This window comes from Talpa occidentalis, unplaced genomic scaffold, assembly GCF_014898055.3.
Source record: "Talpa occidentalis isolate TD23 unplaced genomic scaffold, MPIMG_talOcc4v2.1 talOcc4.15, whole genome shotgun sequence".
NCBI lineage: Eukaryota > Metazoa > Chordata > Mammalia > Eulipotyphla > Talpidae > Talpa > Talpa occidentalis.
In genome coordinates, this window is record NW_023601543.1 from 51543723 (window position 1) to 51560634 (window position 16912).

Below are 16912 nucleotides of genomic sequence, written 5' to 3' on the forward strand. Positions count from 1 at the left end.
CCCCCAAGGCCCTGAAATTCACTGGTTATTTGAGTCAACAATAATTATTCATAGATAATTTAAAGAATGATAAACAAATCCATGCCTTTTGGCTATATCTAATTCAATCAAGCCAATCAAACACAAACATAGGCCAGAACATCCATCCCTAAGCAGTCACAGAGTATGACTCTTAAAGCAATAGTGCAAACAAAACATTACTAACAACATACCAAAGATGAAGGTTTCTCTTTGATTATCCATGAAGGCAAATAAAATATTTGCAAGACATATTACTAGTACAAGTGAAATTACAGGAAGGATATTTATGCTCCTAAAAGGAAATCTTGTTTCAAGGTATCTTCAGACAGGAAAACTCTTAGTAGGCAATGTAGTGTCAAAGAACACTGAGCTAACAACCAAAAAGTGTTGAATTGGAGATTTGATTCTTCTCTGCATTTTTAACTTGCTACAGAACCCTAGGTAAGTCATGTCCCATGCTTGTTCCTTATGTGTTTAGGTGTGAGAAAGGCTGGTCATTAGAGGCTTTCATGAGATTAGACATGTGAAGTGATTCACAAGGGCTTAAAGAAAGTCCCTAAGTAATGAGAATTGCCACAAAAAAGAGTTTCTTCATTATGGCATCTTTTTATCTAGTAAATGTAATGAGAGGAAGAGATTCCAGATTAGGAAAAAACTTCCCTTAACTAAACTTACTAGTATCTGGAGGGTCTTGATAGTGATGGTAGTAATAGTGAGAGTGATAAAAATATCAGGCTTTTTCTCCCCTTCTCTGTTTTTCCTACCCATTCCCTCCCTTGGGTTCACTTTGCATCTATATCCCCTGCCCCTGTATCTGACATCTGTTTAGTTTCTTTTTTTTTAAGATTTATTTATTTATGCATACAAGAACTGGGGTACAGGCCAGAGCTGTGGGGGTTGACAGGATTCACCAGAGACAGAGTGGGGAGCAGAACAGGTAGATTGACTAAAACACACTGCTGAGGGGAGCAGCGGGCAAGACAGGAGATATCTGCTGCACCATGTGGGTTACCTCGCTGGTCGGGGATAGAACTCATGCTGCAGTGGCTGCAATTTGCTTCATAGTGTTGACACTTAACCCTTTGCATCACCAGGGAGGCCCCCTGTTTAGTTTCTATCTTGTTAGGGAGGCAAAGAAGGTTACCTTAATTTGTTTATGTGCAATTTTACCTCCCAAGTCTTCTGTTTCTGAACAGGTAGCAGTAGGTAAGGGGGAGGGGGTTTTTGAAACAGTGGTGGCAGATGGGAAGGAGAAGAAGGAAGTTAGATACCAAAAAATGGTCTTTTATTCAAGTACTTTTAATTTTTTAGGATGTATTTTTATTTAATTATGCATGCAAGAACTGGGCCAGAGGTGCAGGTGGTGAGAGGATTCACTAGAGAGAGTGGGGAGCAGAACAGACAGATTCACTGAAATACATTGGTGAGGGGAGCAGTGGGCAAGACAGGAGAGGTTTGCTGTGCCACGTGGGTCAGCTCCCAGGCCAGGGACTGAACTCCAGCTGCAGTGGCATAGAGTAAGGTGAAAGCATCAGGTTTTTCTGCCCTACCACCATAAGGATAGATGACGGAACCCTATAGTCCCTAATGCATGTCTTATGGCGGGCACCTGGAGTAGGGTGTGGGCATAGGTAGATGGGATTCACCTGGGCTAAGACTGGGCTATAAGGGCGGCATCACATAGACACCAGCAGAAGCAGAATGAATAGTAGAGCAGAGAAAGAACCACGAGAGCCAAGAGAAGCAGACAGACCACCAGAGAACACTGGGTAAACCAGAAAGAGTGAAGACTTGCTGGGGGCTGGGAAGCCTGACAGCCTCCCGGCCCCCCAGCACACCTGCCTGCCGTGTACCTGATAAATTCCAATAAAAGCCTGAAAAGCCACTGAGGACTCCAAGGACTCTCCCCTCCTTAACCCAGTCTGCTGGATTAGAAATCCTGCCCTTTGCCCCTTCTTGCCCCCACAACTGGTGTAAGTCAGCAAGATGATGCATGCAGATGGGTATGGAGCCCTCCAAAGACCTGGAGGGACTGAGGAGGAGTAGCAGACTCTTTGCCTGTGACAACGCTGGATGTGTCATGGTGGCACAGGAGACGGACAAGGTCTGGGAGCTGTGGGACGAGACCTCGCCTGGAGGAGGAGACACCCAAGAGGACCAGCCAACAACCCCCGAGGCAGCAAGAATCATCGGGGAAGAAAGGACCACAATTTGGAGCTAGCCAGTGTGGATAAAGGGAAATGCCGATGAACTTGGATTAATGGACTAACAATCCTGCCAAAAGGCGGAGGATCATGGCAAGTTTGATATGTTTTGGGGACCATGGGGATGGATGGTATCATTTAAAATCAAGGCATGGCCAGTGGGCTTTGGTATAAGAACCCACAGTTGGCTGAGGGAGGAAGCCCTCGCCATGTTCTCTGCAGCTAGGCAGAGAAAAAGCCAACTGAGAAAGCAAATGCTGGTGCTGAGATTGAGAAACCCTGAGCAGCTTTTAAGCACTAAGTAAGCTAAAGAAGGCCAGTGAGTATCTTAAAATCACCTGTGGGTGATGCCCTGCTCATGGTTGAGTGAGGGTGAGGAGCTGAGGAACCCATCCTTGGGGGACGGGTGGGAACATGGCTTGTGGTGGAGCCCGCAGCCAAAGAGGGGACCCAAGAGAGGCCGCATGTGGAGCTTGTATCCACGGATTCTGACCCATGTGCTTGTGTAATGGGTTGGCCTGAGTGCAGGGGTATGCGTGTCGCATTGATGGCTATGAAAGCCGAGTGTTGGAGCAACAGCAGACAGAAACCCTGAGGGTTGGCGATTACCCCCAACAGTAGAGAATCGCCAACCCAAGAGTGAATGCATCCTGGGGGTGGATGCGGTGTGTGGCTGTGGCTTACACTACAGCCGGAGAAGCCAGGAAGCCTGATGGCTCCTGGTGTGTGACGGCAGATGCCGTGAGTGGTTTCCCCCTTGTATGAGCAGTGCCTTTGGCAGCAGATTTGGTAGATCATCTGCTGGTGCCAATAATCTTGTCTTTTGCCACTAGACTGGTGCCCTGCCTGGGCTTATTTGTGTCCTGTTGTATTCTGTTATATTGTGATGTACTTCATTTGATTTTTGTGGACCATGGCTTCAGTGTTCTATTGCCAAGAGAAACATATATGACTTGTATAGACTGGCGGAGAACCCTGAGGGGGTGGATTATAGGGTAAGGTAAAAGTATCAGGCTTTTCTGCCCTACCACCATTAGGATAGATGACGGAACCCTGTGGTCCCAAATGCATGCCTTATGGCGGGCACCTGGAGTAGGGTGTGGGCATATGTAGTTGGGATTCACCTGGGCTAAGACTGGGCTTATAAGGGCGGCGTCACAGAGATACCAGCAGAAGCAGAATGAATAGTAGAGCAGAAAGAGAACCACAATAGCCAAGAGAAGCAGAGAGACCACCAGAGAACGCTGGACAGCCCAGAAAGAGTGAAGACTTGGTGGGGGCTGGGAGGCCTGACAGCCTCCAGGCCCCCCACCACCCCTGCCTGCCATGTACCTGGTAAATCCCAATAAGAGCCTGAAAAGCCGGGCCTCCCCTGGTGGTGCAGCGGTTGAGCACTGGCAGCCTCTACAGTGACGGTTCGTTCCCTGGCCATCGGCGAGGGTCCCACACACACACACACACACACACACACACACACACACACACACAAAAAAAAAAAAAAAAAAAAAAACCTTTAACCCCTGTACCACCAGGGAGGCCCCTCAAGTACTTTTTAACAAAATTCCAGATCCCAACCACCCCAAATTGATTTCTCCTTGTGTAACTTATCTTTTCCCAGAAAGGGCTGGTGGGAGGGGGAAGCAAATTGAAACAGACAACTGACCACTTATAAGGTAGGAAAGGCCTTCCTTTCACCTTTAAGGAAATCATCTGCACTTGCAGCAGGTTTTTGGTTTGCCTTCTCCAGGACCTCTCTATGGAAGGATTAAGGGGGAAGTTAACTTGGCATGGTGTCACTTTAGACATTGTTATTTAAAATCCAATTCACACCCTTCCTCTCAATGCCTTGTTACCTCATTAAATAACAGTCATGTCAGTCTAATGTCTTATATAAGAAATCATAAATTAAGCTGAGTGAGCTGCTTGTCAGCTCTAGTTGTTTCTGTTTCAGAGCTGAAGGCTTGTATTTGAGGACAGGGGTGAAGCAAACAAGGAATAATAGCCAATCTGCCCCAATAAAGAGAAATAGAGCAAGTATAGCTTAGTAACAAAGTTATTGGGAAATTACAACAGGACAAAGGGAAGAGGATGGTTTGCTCAGGAGTCCATGTATTATATATTTTCTTTAAATGCTATTGTATGACTATAAAATGTTCTGGGACCAGTCAGATTAAAGCAAAGACCCGAGGAAGCACCCTTCTTGAGGCTAGTAAGTGCTGGCCAGAGATTAGAATTCTTGTTCTCTGAGACTGGTGGAGACTCAGTCCTCACCATTAGCACTGACATATTGTGGTCCCCACTGAGCCCACACCTGAGTTTTGTAATCACCGCACCAGATGCATGGCTTTAGCGAGCAGATTATAGCAATGACTTGGAAATGATAAAATTAAGAATGTGAAGGGAAAACACTATAAAACCAAATTTGGTAGACTTGGAGATTTTATTACCTGTATCTACTATGAGATGTGTTCATACCTCTCTAAGGGGGGTCAAGAATGGGAAAATCCAGCCCTTGAAGACCATAAAGAGGCTTGGAGACCAGCAGCCAAAGCAATGCTGCCAACAAGCATGGCTCTTATATGGCTTCACAGGGTTTACTTTGACCCTGCATCAGATGAGGAACAGCCTTCAGTAATGTAGGGGCAGGAATGGGCACAGGGCAGGTTTTCTGATCCAGCAGACCAGGTAAAGAAGGAGTCCTAGAGAGTCCTCGGCGGCTTTTGCAGGTTTTTATTGGGATTTACAGGGTACATGGCTGGTAGGAGGCTAGCAGGCCTCCCAGCCCCCAGCAAGTCTTCACTCTTTCTGGGCTCTCCGGCATTCTCTCTGCTTCTCTGCTCTCCTGCTTCTGCTGGCATTCCCGTGACGCCGCCCAGTCTTAGCCCAGGTGAATCCCATCTAATTATGCCCACACCCTATTCCAGGTGCCTACCATCAGGCAAGCATTCGGGACCGCAGAGTTCCATCATCTATCCTAATGGCAGGAGGGCAGAAAAGCCTGATACTTTTTACCTTACCTTACAAGTAGGCAGGAGCTAAGAATCCTACACTGAGACTGGAGCAAAAGGAGGAGTCAAAAGAGATCTGCCTACTTAAAACTATCATGAGTTTGTGATTCTAACAGTACTAGGGACACTCCTTTGTTGGGTGGCTGCCCTCTGGGCTGATCTGATCATCTAAATTACCTGTGGCCATTTCCCATCAGGAAAGTTAAATCAGGACCTCCCCTGGTGGCGCAGTGGTTGAGCTCTGGGTTGCAAGGCTGCCCGCAGCCTCTGCAGCGCCAGTTGATCCCTGGCCGCTGGCGAGGCTCCCACCAAAAAAAAAAAAAAAAAAAAAAAAAAAAAAAAAAAAAAAGTTAAATCAATCATCAAGCATCCCTCTCAGGGGAAGAACAAGCTTAATCCCTCATGAGTCATAGACTTCAGAGTTGCTAACTTAATTTCATACCAACTAGCACTTTTGAGCTCCATATGATCATGGGGAAGGCACTAAATTGGGAGAACCAAGAAGTCTGGGGTTTAAAAACATGGGTCTCTAGATAAGTTGGTTTCTCTGTGATCTGGTTTTCAATTTAACCATGGAGCCTCTCCACTCTACTATGCTAGCCTTACAAGTCTATTATGAGAATCAAAGAAGAAATAAAAATATTCTTTGAATTGAATGACAAGGAGGACACCAATATCCTAAATGTATGGGATGCAGCAAAAGCAGTAATAAGAGGAAAATATATAGCAATAGAAGCTCACATCAAGAAACAAGAAAGAACTCAAAGAAACAACCTAATCTCGAAGCTCAAAGAACTAGAAAAAGAACAACAACAACAAAAAAAAACCCAAAACCAGTAGAAGAAAAGAAATAATAAAAACCAAAGCAGAAATAAATGAAATTGAAATTAAAAATACAATCCAAAAGATCAATGAAACCAAGAGCTGGTTCTTTGAAAATATCAATAAAATAGACAAACCCCTAGCCAGACTCACAAAGGAAAAAAGGGAGAAAGCACAAATAAACAGGATCACAAATGAAAGAGGAGAAATCACAACGGACACAGCAGAAATCAAAAGAATAATCAGTAACTACTATGAACAGTTACAAGCAAACAAGTTCAACAATCTAGAGGAGATGGAAAAATTCCTACAACTCTACAATCACCCAAAGCTAGATAAAGAAGAAATAGAACACCTAAACAGACCAATTACAAGCAGCGAAATTGAAATGGTAATCAAAAACTTCCCCAAAAACAAAAGCACAGGACCTGATGGATTTACAAATGAATTCTACCAAACATTCAGAGACGAATTAGTGCCTATCCTTTACAAACTCTTCCAAAAAATTGAGAAGGGAGGGACAATACGAAACACGTTCTATGAAGCCAACATTACACTAATACCAAAACCGAACAAGGACAACACAAAAAAGGAAAACTACAGGCCAATCTCCCTAATGAACACTGATGCAAAAATCCTCAATAAAATTTTAGCTATCAGAATCCAACAATGTGTCCATAAGATAATTCACCACGACCAAGTAGGATTCATTCCATGGACACAAAGATGGTTTAACATCCGAAAATCAATCAACGTTATCCAACACATCAACAAAAAGAAATATAAAAACCATATGATAATATCAATAGATGCTGAGAAAGCTTTCGACAAAGTGCAACACCCATTCATGATAAAAGCCCTTGAAATTCTTGGGATACAAGGAACATACCTCAACATCATAAAGGCCATCTATGACAAGCCAACAGCCAGTATCATTCTCAATGGTGAAAAGCTGAGAGCAATTCCATTAAGATCTGGAACAAGACAAGGATGTCCACTTTCACCACTGCTTTTCAATATAATACTGGAAGTCCTAGCCAGAACAATAAGACAAGAGAAAGACATCCAAGGAATCCAAATAGGAAAAGAAGAAGTCAAACTATCACTATTTGCAGATGATATGATAATATACATAGAGAACCCCAAAAACTCCACAGAAAAACTAATTCAACTCATCAATCAGTTCAGTGAAGTGGCAGGACACAAAATCAACACGCAAAAGTCAGTAGCCTTCCTATACACAATAAATCTGAAGAAGAAGAAATAAAAAAAAAAACATCCCTTTTATTATTGAAACAAAAAAAATCAAATATTTGGGAATAAATCTAAAAATAGAGGTAAAGGACCTATACAAAGAAAACTATAAAACACTGTTAAAAGAAATAGAAGAAGACACAAAGAAAGGGAAAGACATCCCCTGCTCATGGATTGGAAGAATAAACATTATTAAAATGGCCATCCTACCAAAAGCAATCTACAGATTCAATGCTATTCCAATCAAAATTTCAATGTCATTCTTCAAAGAAATAGAACAATTATTGATGAAATTCATATGGAATCACAAAAAACCCCGAATAGCCAAAGCTCTCCTGAAAAAAAAAAAAAAAAAAAGAAGGGAATGGAGGCATCACACTCCCAGACTTCACACTATACTACAAAGCCATAATCATCAAAAGTGCATGGTACTGGAACAAGAGCAGACATACAGACAAATGGAATCCAATAGAAAATCCAGAAATAAACCTACAGATTTATGGTCAACTAATCTTTGACAAAGGAGCAAAGACTATGCATTGGAGCAAAGAAAGCTTGTTCAATAAATGGTGCTGGGAAAACTGGGTCGCTACATGCAAAAGAATGAAGCTTGACCACTACCTCACACCATACACAAAAATCAACTCAAAATGGATTAAGAACTAACTATACAAAACTGAAACCATAAAATACATAGAAGGAAATATAGGCGAAACACTACGGGATTTGCACATCAAAGACCTCTTTACAGACACATCACCCAAAGCAGTGATAGTGAAGGCAAAGATAAACAGCTGGGGGACTACATCAAAATTAAAGAGCTTCTGCACAGCAAAAGAGACAATAACAAAAACAAAGAGAACCCACCAACGGGAGAACATTTTTGCACACAACACTAATGATAAAGGACTCATCACAAAAATCTGCAAAGAGGTGATGAGACTCAACAACAACAAAGAAAATAATCCAGTCAAAAAAATGGGCAGAAGAGCTAAAAAGAAACTTCTCTGAAGACGAAATGCAAATGGCCAACAGGCATATGAAAAAATGTTCAACATCACTTGTAATCAGGGAAATGCAAATCAAAACTACCATGAGATACCATCTTACACCAGTGAGAATGGCACATATTAAAAAAACTAGCAACAACAAATGTTGGCGAGGGTGTGGAGAAAAAGGAACTCTTCTGCACTGTTCGTGGGAGTGCAAACTGGTCCAACCACTATGGAGAGCTGTGTGGAGATTTCTGGACCTACTAAACATAGAGCTTCCATATGATCCAGCAATTCCACTCCTAGGTATTTACCCAAAGGACACCTGCACCTCTATGTTTATAGCAGCACTGTTTACAATAGCTAAGCTTTGGAAACAACCCAAATGCCCAAAAATAGATGACTGGATCAAGAAGATGTGGTACATATTCCATATACCATGGAATAGTACTCAGCATTCAAAAAAGATAAACACATGCAATTTGCAGCAACTTGGATGGCACTGGAAGGGATCATGCTCAGCGAAATAAGCCAGAAAGAAAAAGAAAAATACCGGATGGTCTCACTCATAGCAGGAATCTTGCAAACTTAAATAAAGGACCAGGAAAATGAATAACTATAAGAAAGTGAAAATCAGAATCAACAAAAAACTATGAAACAGAGACACTTTTGGGGGGAGGGGGGCAGGAGGGGGGAGGGATTGGGGATCAGAATGGGGGGGTTGCGCATTGTATGGGAATATAAAAATAAAATTTATTATTTAAAAAAAAAAAAAAACAAAAAAAAGAAGTCTGTTATGAGAAAGGTAAATCATGACCATGTTTGAAAAGTTCACATTAAACTGTAGCATGCTATTCAAATGTCAGGGTCCTATATTTGAGAAAAAGCAGGACTTACCATTTCATAGGTGAGAAAAGTTCAAATGAAGAAGTATGTTAAAGACCACACCACTGACAAGAACTGTATATAAAATGTGAAGTCAGTTCTATCTGACTCTTAAATCCTATAGAATTTAAAGTGCTTTCTGGGCCTCCCCTGGTGGCGCAGCGGTTGAGCACTGGGTTGCGAGGCTGCCCGCAGCCTCTGCAGCACCAGTTCGATCCCTGGCCACCGGCGAGGGTCCCACAAAAAAAAAAATAAAATAAAGTACTTCCTAAGGGGCATGGAGACATAAGAGACAGTCCCTGTGGAAGGTTAGCTGACATAGGCAATTGGAAGTGCTAGGAAAGTGGGCTTACAGAGCTCCCTTTCAATGGTGTCTCTATTCACCTTTTTTCCCCAATGATTGCACAAAGTTGTAATTACAAAATATGAAGCTCTGATTCATTATAAAGAGCATCCTGGCTTTGGAGAGAAAGAGAGGCATCTGTATGGAGGATCCTGAGAAATGGACATTTGTACCTCTGGAAGCTTCCTACTCAATGGATGAGTAGCTTTGGGAGAAATCAAAAACAAATTGTCTCAACTTAGAGGTTGGCTGCTCAAAAAATAGGAAGGCAGTTTTTTTTTTTTTTTTTTTTTTTAAGATTTATTTATTTTATACAAGCATTGGGTATAGTCAGGAGCGCAGGAGGGTGAGAGAAATCACCAGAGTTAGAGCGGAGAGTAGAGCAGGCAGACTGACGAAGTACACTACTGAGTGTTGCAGGGGGTGGCAAGAGAGGTCTGCGCACCATGTGGGACCCTCCTCCGGTGGCCAGGGAGCAGCCGGGGATCTAACTGGCGCTGCAGAGTCTGCGGGCAGCTTCGAACCCAGCGCTCAACCGCTGCGCCACCGGGGAGGCCCAGTTTTGTTTTGTTTTGTTTTAAGATTTATTTATTTATACAAGAACTGGGTGTAGGGTAGGTAAAAGGTATCAGGCTTTTCTGCCCTCCCACCATTAGGATATATGACAGAACCCTGTAGTCCTGAATGCATGCCTGATGGCGGGCACCTGGAGTGGGTGTGGGCATGTGTCGTTGGGCACACCTGGGCTAAGAGACTGGTTTATAAGAGTGGCACAGCAGAGTGTGGTGTGGTGTCGAGGGTGGAGGAGTGCAGTGGAGTGTACGGAGGAGTACTGCGACTACAAACAACGGCAAAGACCATGTGGCTGCTAGAACCGTTAATAAACCTACCCAGAATAGGTTGGTTGTGTTACACCGGGGTATAGGCCAGATGCGCAGGAGGGTGAGAGGATTCACCAGAGACAGAGTGGGGAACAGAACAAGCAGACAGACTGAAGTACACTGCTGAGGGGAGCAGTGGGCAAGATAGGAGAGGTCTGCCACGCCATGTGGGATTCTTGCAGGCTGGCTGGGATTGAACCCATGCTGCAGAGGCTGTGGACAGCTTCACAGTGTAGCGCTCAACCGTGTGTGCCACCAGGGAGGCCCTAAGGAAGGCAGCTTTTGAGCTGAACTGCCTCTTCATGCACCTCACGCCACCTTCCATTGCTGATACCACCACTGGCTGATGCCTCAGTAGAAACAGCCTTACCACCTGGAGATGGGGTGTTATCAATGATCCCTCCGCCCTCCATTCAACAGCTATAATGCCAAGTCAAATCCTTCCTGCTCCACTGCGCAGCTCCTTCAAACCAATTTGCTCCATCAAACTCACAGCTGCTCCACTGCGCAGCTCCATCAAACTCACAGTAGGTGCAAGCTGATAAACACAGGTAATTCTGTTTATAGAACCACAGAAGAATATCAGGCCTGTGCATACAGGCTCTTTAGAAATAAACTGGTCCAACTCCTTGAACTGTCAATGGAAACACTCAGTCTCAGAAAAGAGAAGGTCCCTGACAGACATCCCCCAGAGAATCAGAAGCAGAACTTGCCCTTCAATTCAAATCTGACTTCCCAAACCAATGTTCTTGCTATCTTGCTATCTATGTTATACCTCCTTCAATCACTCCTTAGTGCCTCCACAAAGAATGCCTCCTGCTCAACACATACAAACTAACCTCTGATACACACAGCATATTTTCAATAGAGAAGGGAGGGCTACTCAACCTCAGAATATTAGAAGAGATTCTACCCAAAGCTCCCTATTTTATACTCCCTTGGACTCTTAACATCATCCACCTACCCCCTTGGAAACTCTAAGGCAAAAAAAAAAAAACTCAGCAAAAGTTGGCTTTTGACCCAGATATCACTAAATCTGAGTTCTAACCAAGGAAAGGGGAGGATAGTTTGGTCCCCTAAGGACTGAGATGGTGAATCGCTCAAGGATACCATTTTTAATGGTGGCATCTGGCTTCCTGCTTTAAGTGCTGGCCTATTTAGCTTTAATCCACGCTTTTGGGTAGAAGAGTTTTTTTTTTTTTTTTTTTTTTTTTTTTTTCTGAAAGGCAATGGTACTTAAATATATTTAGACCATAAGGTGTCAGATTCCCTCACTGGCTGGATCTCTAATAAGAATGTGTATGAGGCCTGAAACCCTCGGACTCTTTGCCACATGGCTCATATGCTAGAGATTGGCAACCAGCTTCCATGTCTTCCAGAAATGAGTACCTTGTGTTAACTTTAGGAATCACGTTCATTTGGGAACAGAACTGAAGCAGGGAATGTCAATTCTCTAATTCAATGCTAATGAACCTTAAATCAAGGTCCTGCAAAGAAGATTAATTTCTGAAAACCCAAAAATGAGACCCACAGGCTTTTGAGTATGGTTTCTCTGGTGTGCCTTGGAGGAGATCTGAGGCATCTCAGCCCTTGCCTTCTTGGCTACAGGAGGCAGTTTTGCCATCACTTTTGTCCAGGACTATATGTCAAGGAAATATTAACAACACTAGTCATAGGAAATCATGAGGAGAAAAAGATAAGAGGTTTACCCTGACTCATAAAGATATCTCTATTGACAGAAAAAAGAAAAAAATGTATATACACATATATATAATTATAATTTTGCAAAATTTGACAATTCTTGAATAGCCTTAGAAATAGACATCGCCATTATGACATCTTTTTCTTCTCAAGTCAAGATCACCAAGACATTGTAGACATGGTATTAGGGAGGCCCAAGCTGATCCCCCAAATGAACCTAGGGATTGACTACACAGAGGAAAACAGGTTCCAGATTACAGTCTTCAACTCAGGCAACCAACCAAATTACTGATTCATATTATAGATAAACAGGAAAACTTGAAAGTTTCTTCACAATTCAGAGTATTTTCTACTGGTGCCAGCTCTTACATGACATCAACCTAGTACAAAAAGAATTGGCTTAGACTACAGCATAAGAGTAAGCAACTAGAAACCTTAAATAAATTTATTTCAAACTTTGCTGGCTAGGTTTTCATAAGTCCTACGGTTTAGTTATAGCCCTGATTGGAGGTTAGGGGATAAATGTTATGGCCATCAAGTTTGCTTTTAATTTGGGGATTCTCTTAAATTTGGAAGAAATTACCTGGTCAGGCAAAAGCTAGATTGAAAGTTCTCTCTGAGCTGGAGATGGCTCCATATTAAAAAAAAAAAAATCCCTATAAATAGACAAAGCAATGGAACAGACCAAAACAAACCCTTGAAATCTGACTGCAGAACAGAGGCTACCAGAAGGATAGAGTGGGGTGGTTGAAGCAGAGAGGAGAGGAAATCCAATAAATTACTGAGGTTTTGGTAGTGGGCATGGTGTGATAATATATATTTGTAGAGGTGTGAATCTATACCCCTAAATTATATATAGTGTTGTAAACCAATGTTAATAAGCATAATTTAAACAATTATTCTCCAATTAGCCAAAAGATGTACATACTAGATAATGTTATCTAAAGCACATGCACAATAAGAAATTATTAAGATGCATGTAAAAGCAAATGAGTGCTAATAATATCATTTGAAATTCTATTATGGAGAAGAGAAATTTCTGCAATTCAGGAAGAATGGCCCATCCTGCTAATCAGACTCCACTCATATCCTGTCAGGAGGCACCTACAGGGCCACAACCAATATCGTCTACATAGATAGTTAAAGCTAGACACCGATGTCTACTCCAAGATTAAATGGATAAACAAGATCATACCTGAATTTATCCCAAAAAATCTAAACACTGTTACCATTAACCTAGAATGGGAGGTAGGTCCTCAAGTGTTAAGTCTTGTTAGCCAGCCCAAGCCAGTCCAAGCCTGCCCCTTAATGATTGTACTATAACCCAGAAAGCCCAGTATTAAGATTTAGGAGGGTATAATTTCACTAAAAATGGGATATTAGGATGTACACTGAAACAATCCTAAACTATCCTAAATAATCCCTCCACTGAAACAATCCTAAACTAGCAAAGACTGAACACAACCATTTTTTTGTTTCAGAATTCTAGAATCTAATCAAAAATTTACAGCATCCAGGACACTGCTTAATGCATTGAGATATTTTAACTCATCTGTCTACCATTCTCTTTTCTCCAGCAGCTGAGAGGAGGGTGGCCCACATTCCTCATGCACCTTGATGGTACCAGGGTCTAAAGACCTGTTCTTAAAATATAGTGTATTTTACCTGTGTATTTTCATCTGATTGGCCCTGAAGGACAGACAAAACAAAACAGTTTGTTTTGTCCCCCAACCCCTTCAGACTGAATTGGCTTTCCAGGCTGTGGCTTCCTGTGTTGAAAATTTAAAGACATACATAGCCCATGCCCACCCAAGGGATGGCAGAAGGGGCAAGTAACAAACATAACCAATAGCACAGGAAAGAGGGAATTGAAGAAGACTTTTTTGGGGGGAGAAAAAGGACTCAGAAGGGTCACTGTACTCAGGAAGTTGAAGTGCAACACATGCCTAGGACCATTTGAATTTTCAGAAAAAGTCTGAGACAATTATAAGTTTGTACTTCTGGATCATCTATGGGTTCCAAGGAGAGTAGGAAAAGCCTAAGGCAGATTTGTGGGCATTCTGGAATAGTGTTGAAAGAGTATTCCAGTTTAAAGCTAAGCTGCAAAGACCAGGAGAGTAGTTTTTCTTCTTCTTGGCTCCAGGTATTTAAAGTAAGCTTTTTCAAGTCACTGGCTGATCAATAAGATGAAAGTAGCAGAGATTTCAGTGACCACACATGACAAGGAATATAGTCTTTACCAAAAAAAAAAAAGTTTGGAAATCTAAACAAATGAAACAACTGCATCTCTGAACAACTAACACAGCAAAAACCAGAGAAGTTGGGGATATCTGATTTCAAAATGCCCAGTTTTCAACAACAACAAAAAAATAGCTACTTTCTGACTCATCCTTGGGGGTTCTATGTCAGAGCTGCTAGTAGCAAGGTGTCTTCAGGAAATGCCAAAATTGGGCATCATGCTCCCAACTTCAAATTCACAGCTGTTATGTCAGATGGTCAATTCAAAGATGTCAGACTGTCTGACAACAAAGAAAAATATATGTTCTTCTTTTACCCTCAACTTCACCTTTGTGTGACCCATGGAGATCATTGTTTTCAATGACAGAGCAGAAGAATTTAAGCAACTCAACTGTCAAGTGATGGGTGCTTCTGTGGATTCACATTTCTGTCACTTGACATGGATCAGCACATCCAAATAACAAGGAGGACTTGGCCCCCTAAATATTCCCTTATTGTCATACCATATACACACCATTGCTCAGAATTATGTGGTCTGAAATGCTGAGGAAGGCCTCTGATTCAGAGAAAGGCATCTTTGTCATTGGTGATCACCATGTCTTTCATCAGATGACTGTAAATGATCTCCCTGTTGGTCCCTCTGTGGATGAGGCTCTGAGACTAGCTCAGGCCTTCCATTTCCCTGACAAACATTGTGAAGTATGCCCAGCAAGCAGCTGAAAACTTGGTAGTGATAACTTCAAGCCTGATGTTTAGAAGAGCACAGAATATTTCTCTAAGTAGAAGTGAGCCCTGAGCCATTTTAGGGCTGGGCTTCAGTGAGCAGTCATAAAAACCAAACTTCATTTTATTACTGTCATGCTTAAAACACAAGACCTTAGACTCAGCTCACATGTGGTATGGGGAAGGACATGCGTTTCCTACAGGCACTGGAGGGCCAACCTTTCTTCCCTTGGAAACACTGGCTTGAGTTGTACTACAGGGCAGGCCAACTGATGAATGTAGCAATGGGACATCACTATTGATATTTTGTAGTTTCTATTAAAGTTGAACTGAGAAAAAAATTACAAGTCATACAAAGAAATAGAAAATTATGGCCAATTTATAGGAAATAACAACATGATAGAAATACTATCTGAAGAAGCGCAAACACTATACAAAGACAAAGACTCTAAATCAACTGTCTCAAATAAGATTCGGGAGGCCTGGGTTCAAGTCCTGGCTTTGTCGCAAATCCCTACATTAATAAGCAAGGCACATTCATTCTCTAGGACTTGTTACCTCAGCATTTAAACAGTGAGGAAATCACAAGCTGAAACCGAAGAGTGGGAAGAAAAATTTAGCCTAGAGGTGTGTTGTTTGTCCCTCACACTGTTTCTTTTAAAAAATGTGAATGTTTTCAAAATACAGATTGTTTACATAAAAACTAGAGGATCTTTGTTCATAGATACTCTCTCCTTCCTATATCCTATCCCATGGATGAGAACCATTTTCAAGTCACTTTTGCACCCTATAGATGGGGCATAGATGTATCAACTAGAAACAGGCCCTCTCTTGCCCTAATTATAGACCACTTCACTCATATAAGTTTCCCAGGAGGGAAACCCAGGCCAGGAATGCAGCTGAAAATAGGAACAGCAAGATCTGGGGACTGATGTTCAGCCAGTTCTAATTTGCTAATTCACCTAATAAAGTTCAACAACTGTTAGGGAGGTGCAGCAACTGCTTCACTGGTCTTATGAAGCCATGTGACACATTACATAAGGGAGAGAATCTACACACATACATGTGCACACATACCTAATGAAATACTGAAGAAGGGAGGCAAATATTAGGCTGGGTAGAAGTCACATATATCCAGAAATTTCTTGTATAATAGTCAAAATGGTATCAAAATTGTTATTTACAGATATTCATCATGAACTTTCAGAAAACCCAATAATGCCCGTTTTTACAAGGAGAAAAACTGAAATTCAAACATACACAGGAAGTTGTTTAAGCTGTATGTATCTAACAGCAGAACTCAGGCAAGATTCTGGGTTTTTTAGACTCCATGTTGGGCTTCAATCTGATTAAAAATAGGAAGAGCTAGTTTGGACAGAATCACACTAAGCACCCTAGATTATGATTCCAGTGAGAAAGGAAGGGTCTTAGGATAAAAATAGGTACAGGGACAGGAATCAAGCACAAAAAATTTGCAAATTTTTGCTATTCTGGGGTCTCCCTGGTGGTGCAGGGGTTAAAGACACAGCACTATCAAACTATTGCCAGCCACTGCAGCACGAGTTCGATCCCCAGCCAGGGAGCAATCCACATGGCGCAGCAGACCTCTCCACTGCTCGCTGTCTCACCCGCTGCTCCCCACAGCAGTGTATTTCAGTAGATCTGACTGTTCTGCTCACCACTCTCTCTGGTGAAGCCTCTCACCCCCCCATATCTCTGGTATACAACCCATTTCTTATATGCACAAATAAATCTTAAAAAAAATTTTGCTGTTCCCATGGGCTGGTAAACAAGAGGTTAAAAACCTGATGACTCTAGGCTAGGAAATCTGCTGCCAAAA

At 42.2% G+C, this 16912-nt stretch overlaps 1 protein-coding gene and 1 pseudogene across 1 annotated transcript in view; one reads left to right on the top strand and one right to left on the bottom strand.

Annotated features, from left to right (window-relative positions):
* ARHGEF9 (Cdc42 guanine nucleotide exchange factor 9) overlaps positions 1–16912 on the bottom strand; it is a 262188-nt gene that overhangs the window by 140456 nt on the left and 104820 nt on the right. The gene's annotated exons all lie outside the window — the stretch shown is intronic.
* Positions 14453–15132, top strand: LOC119246392 (peroxiredoxin-1-like; annotated as a pseudogene).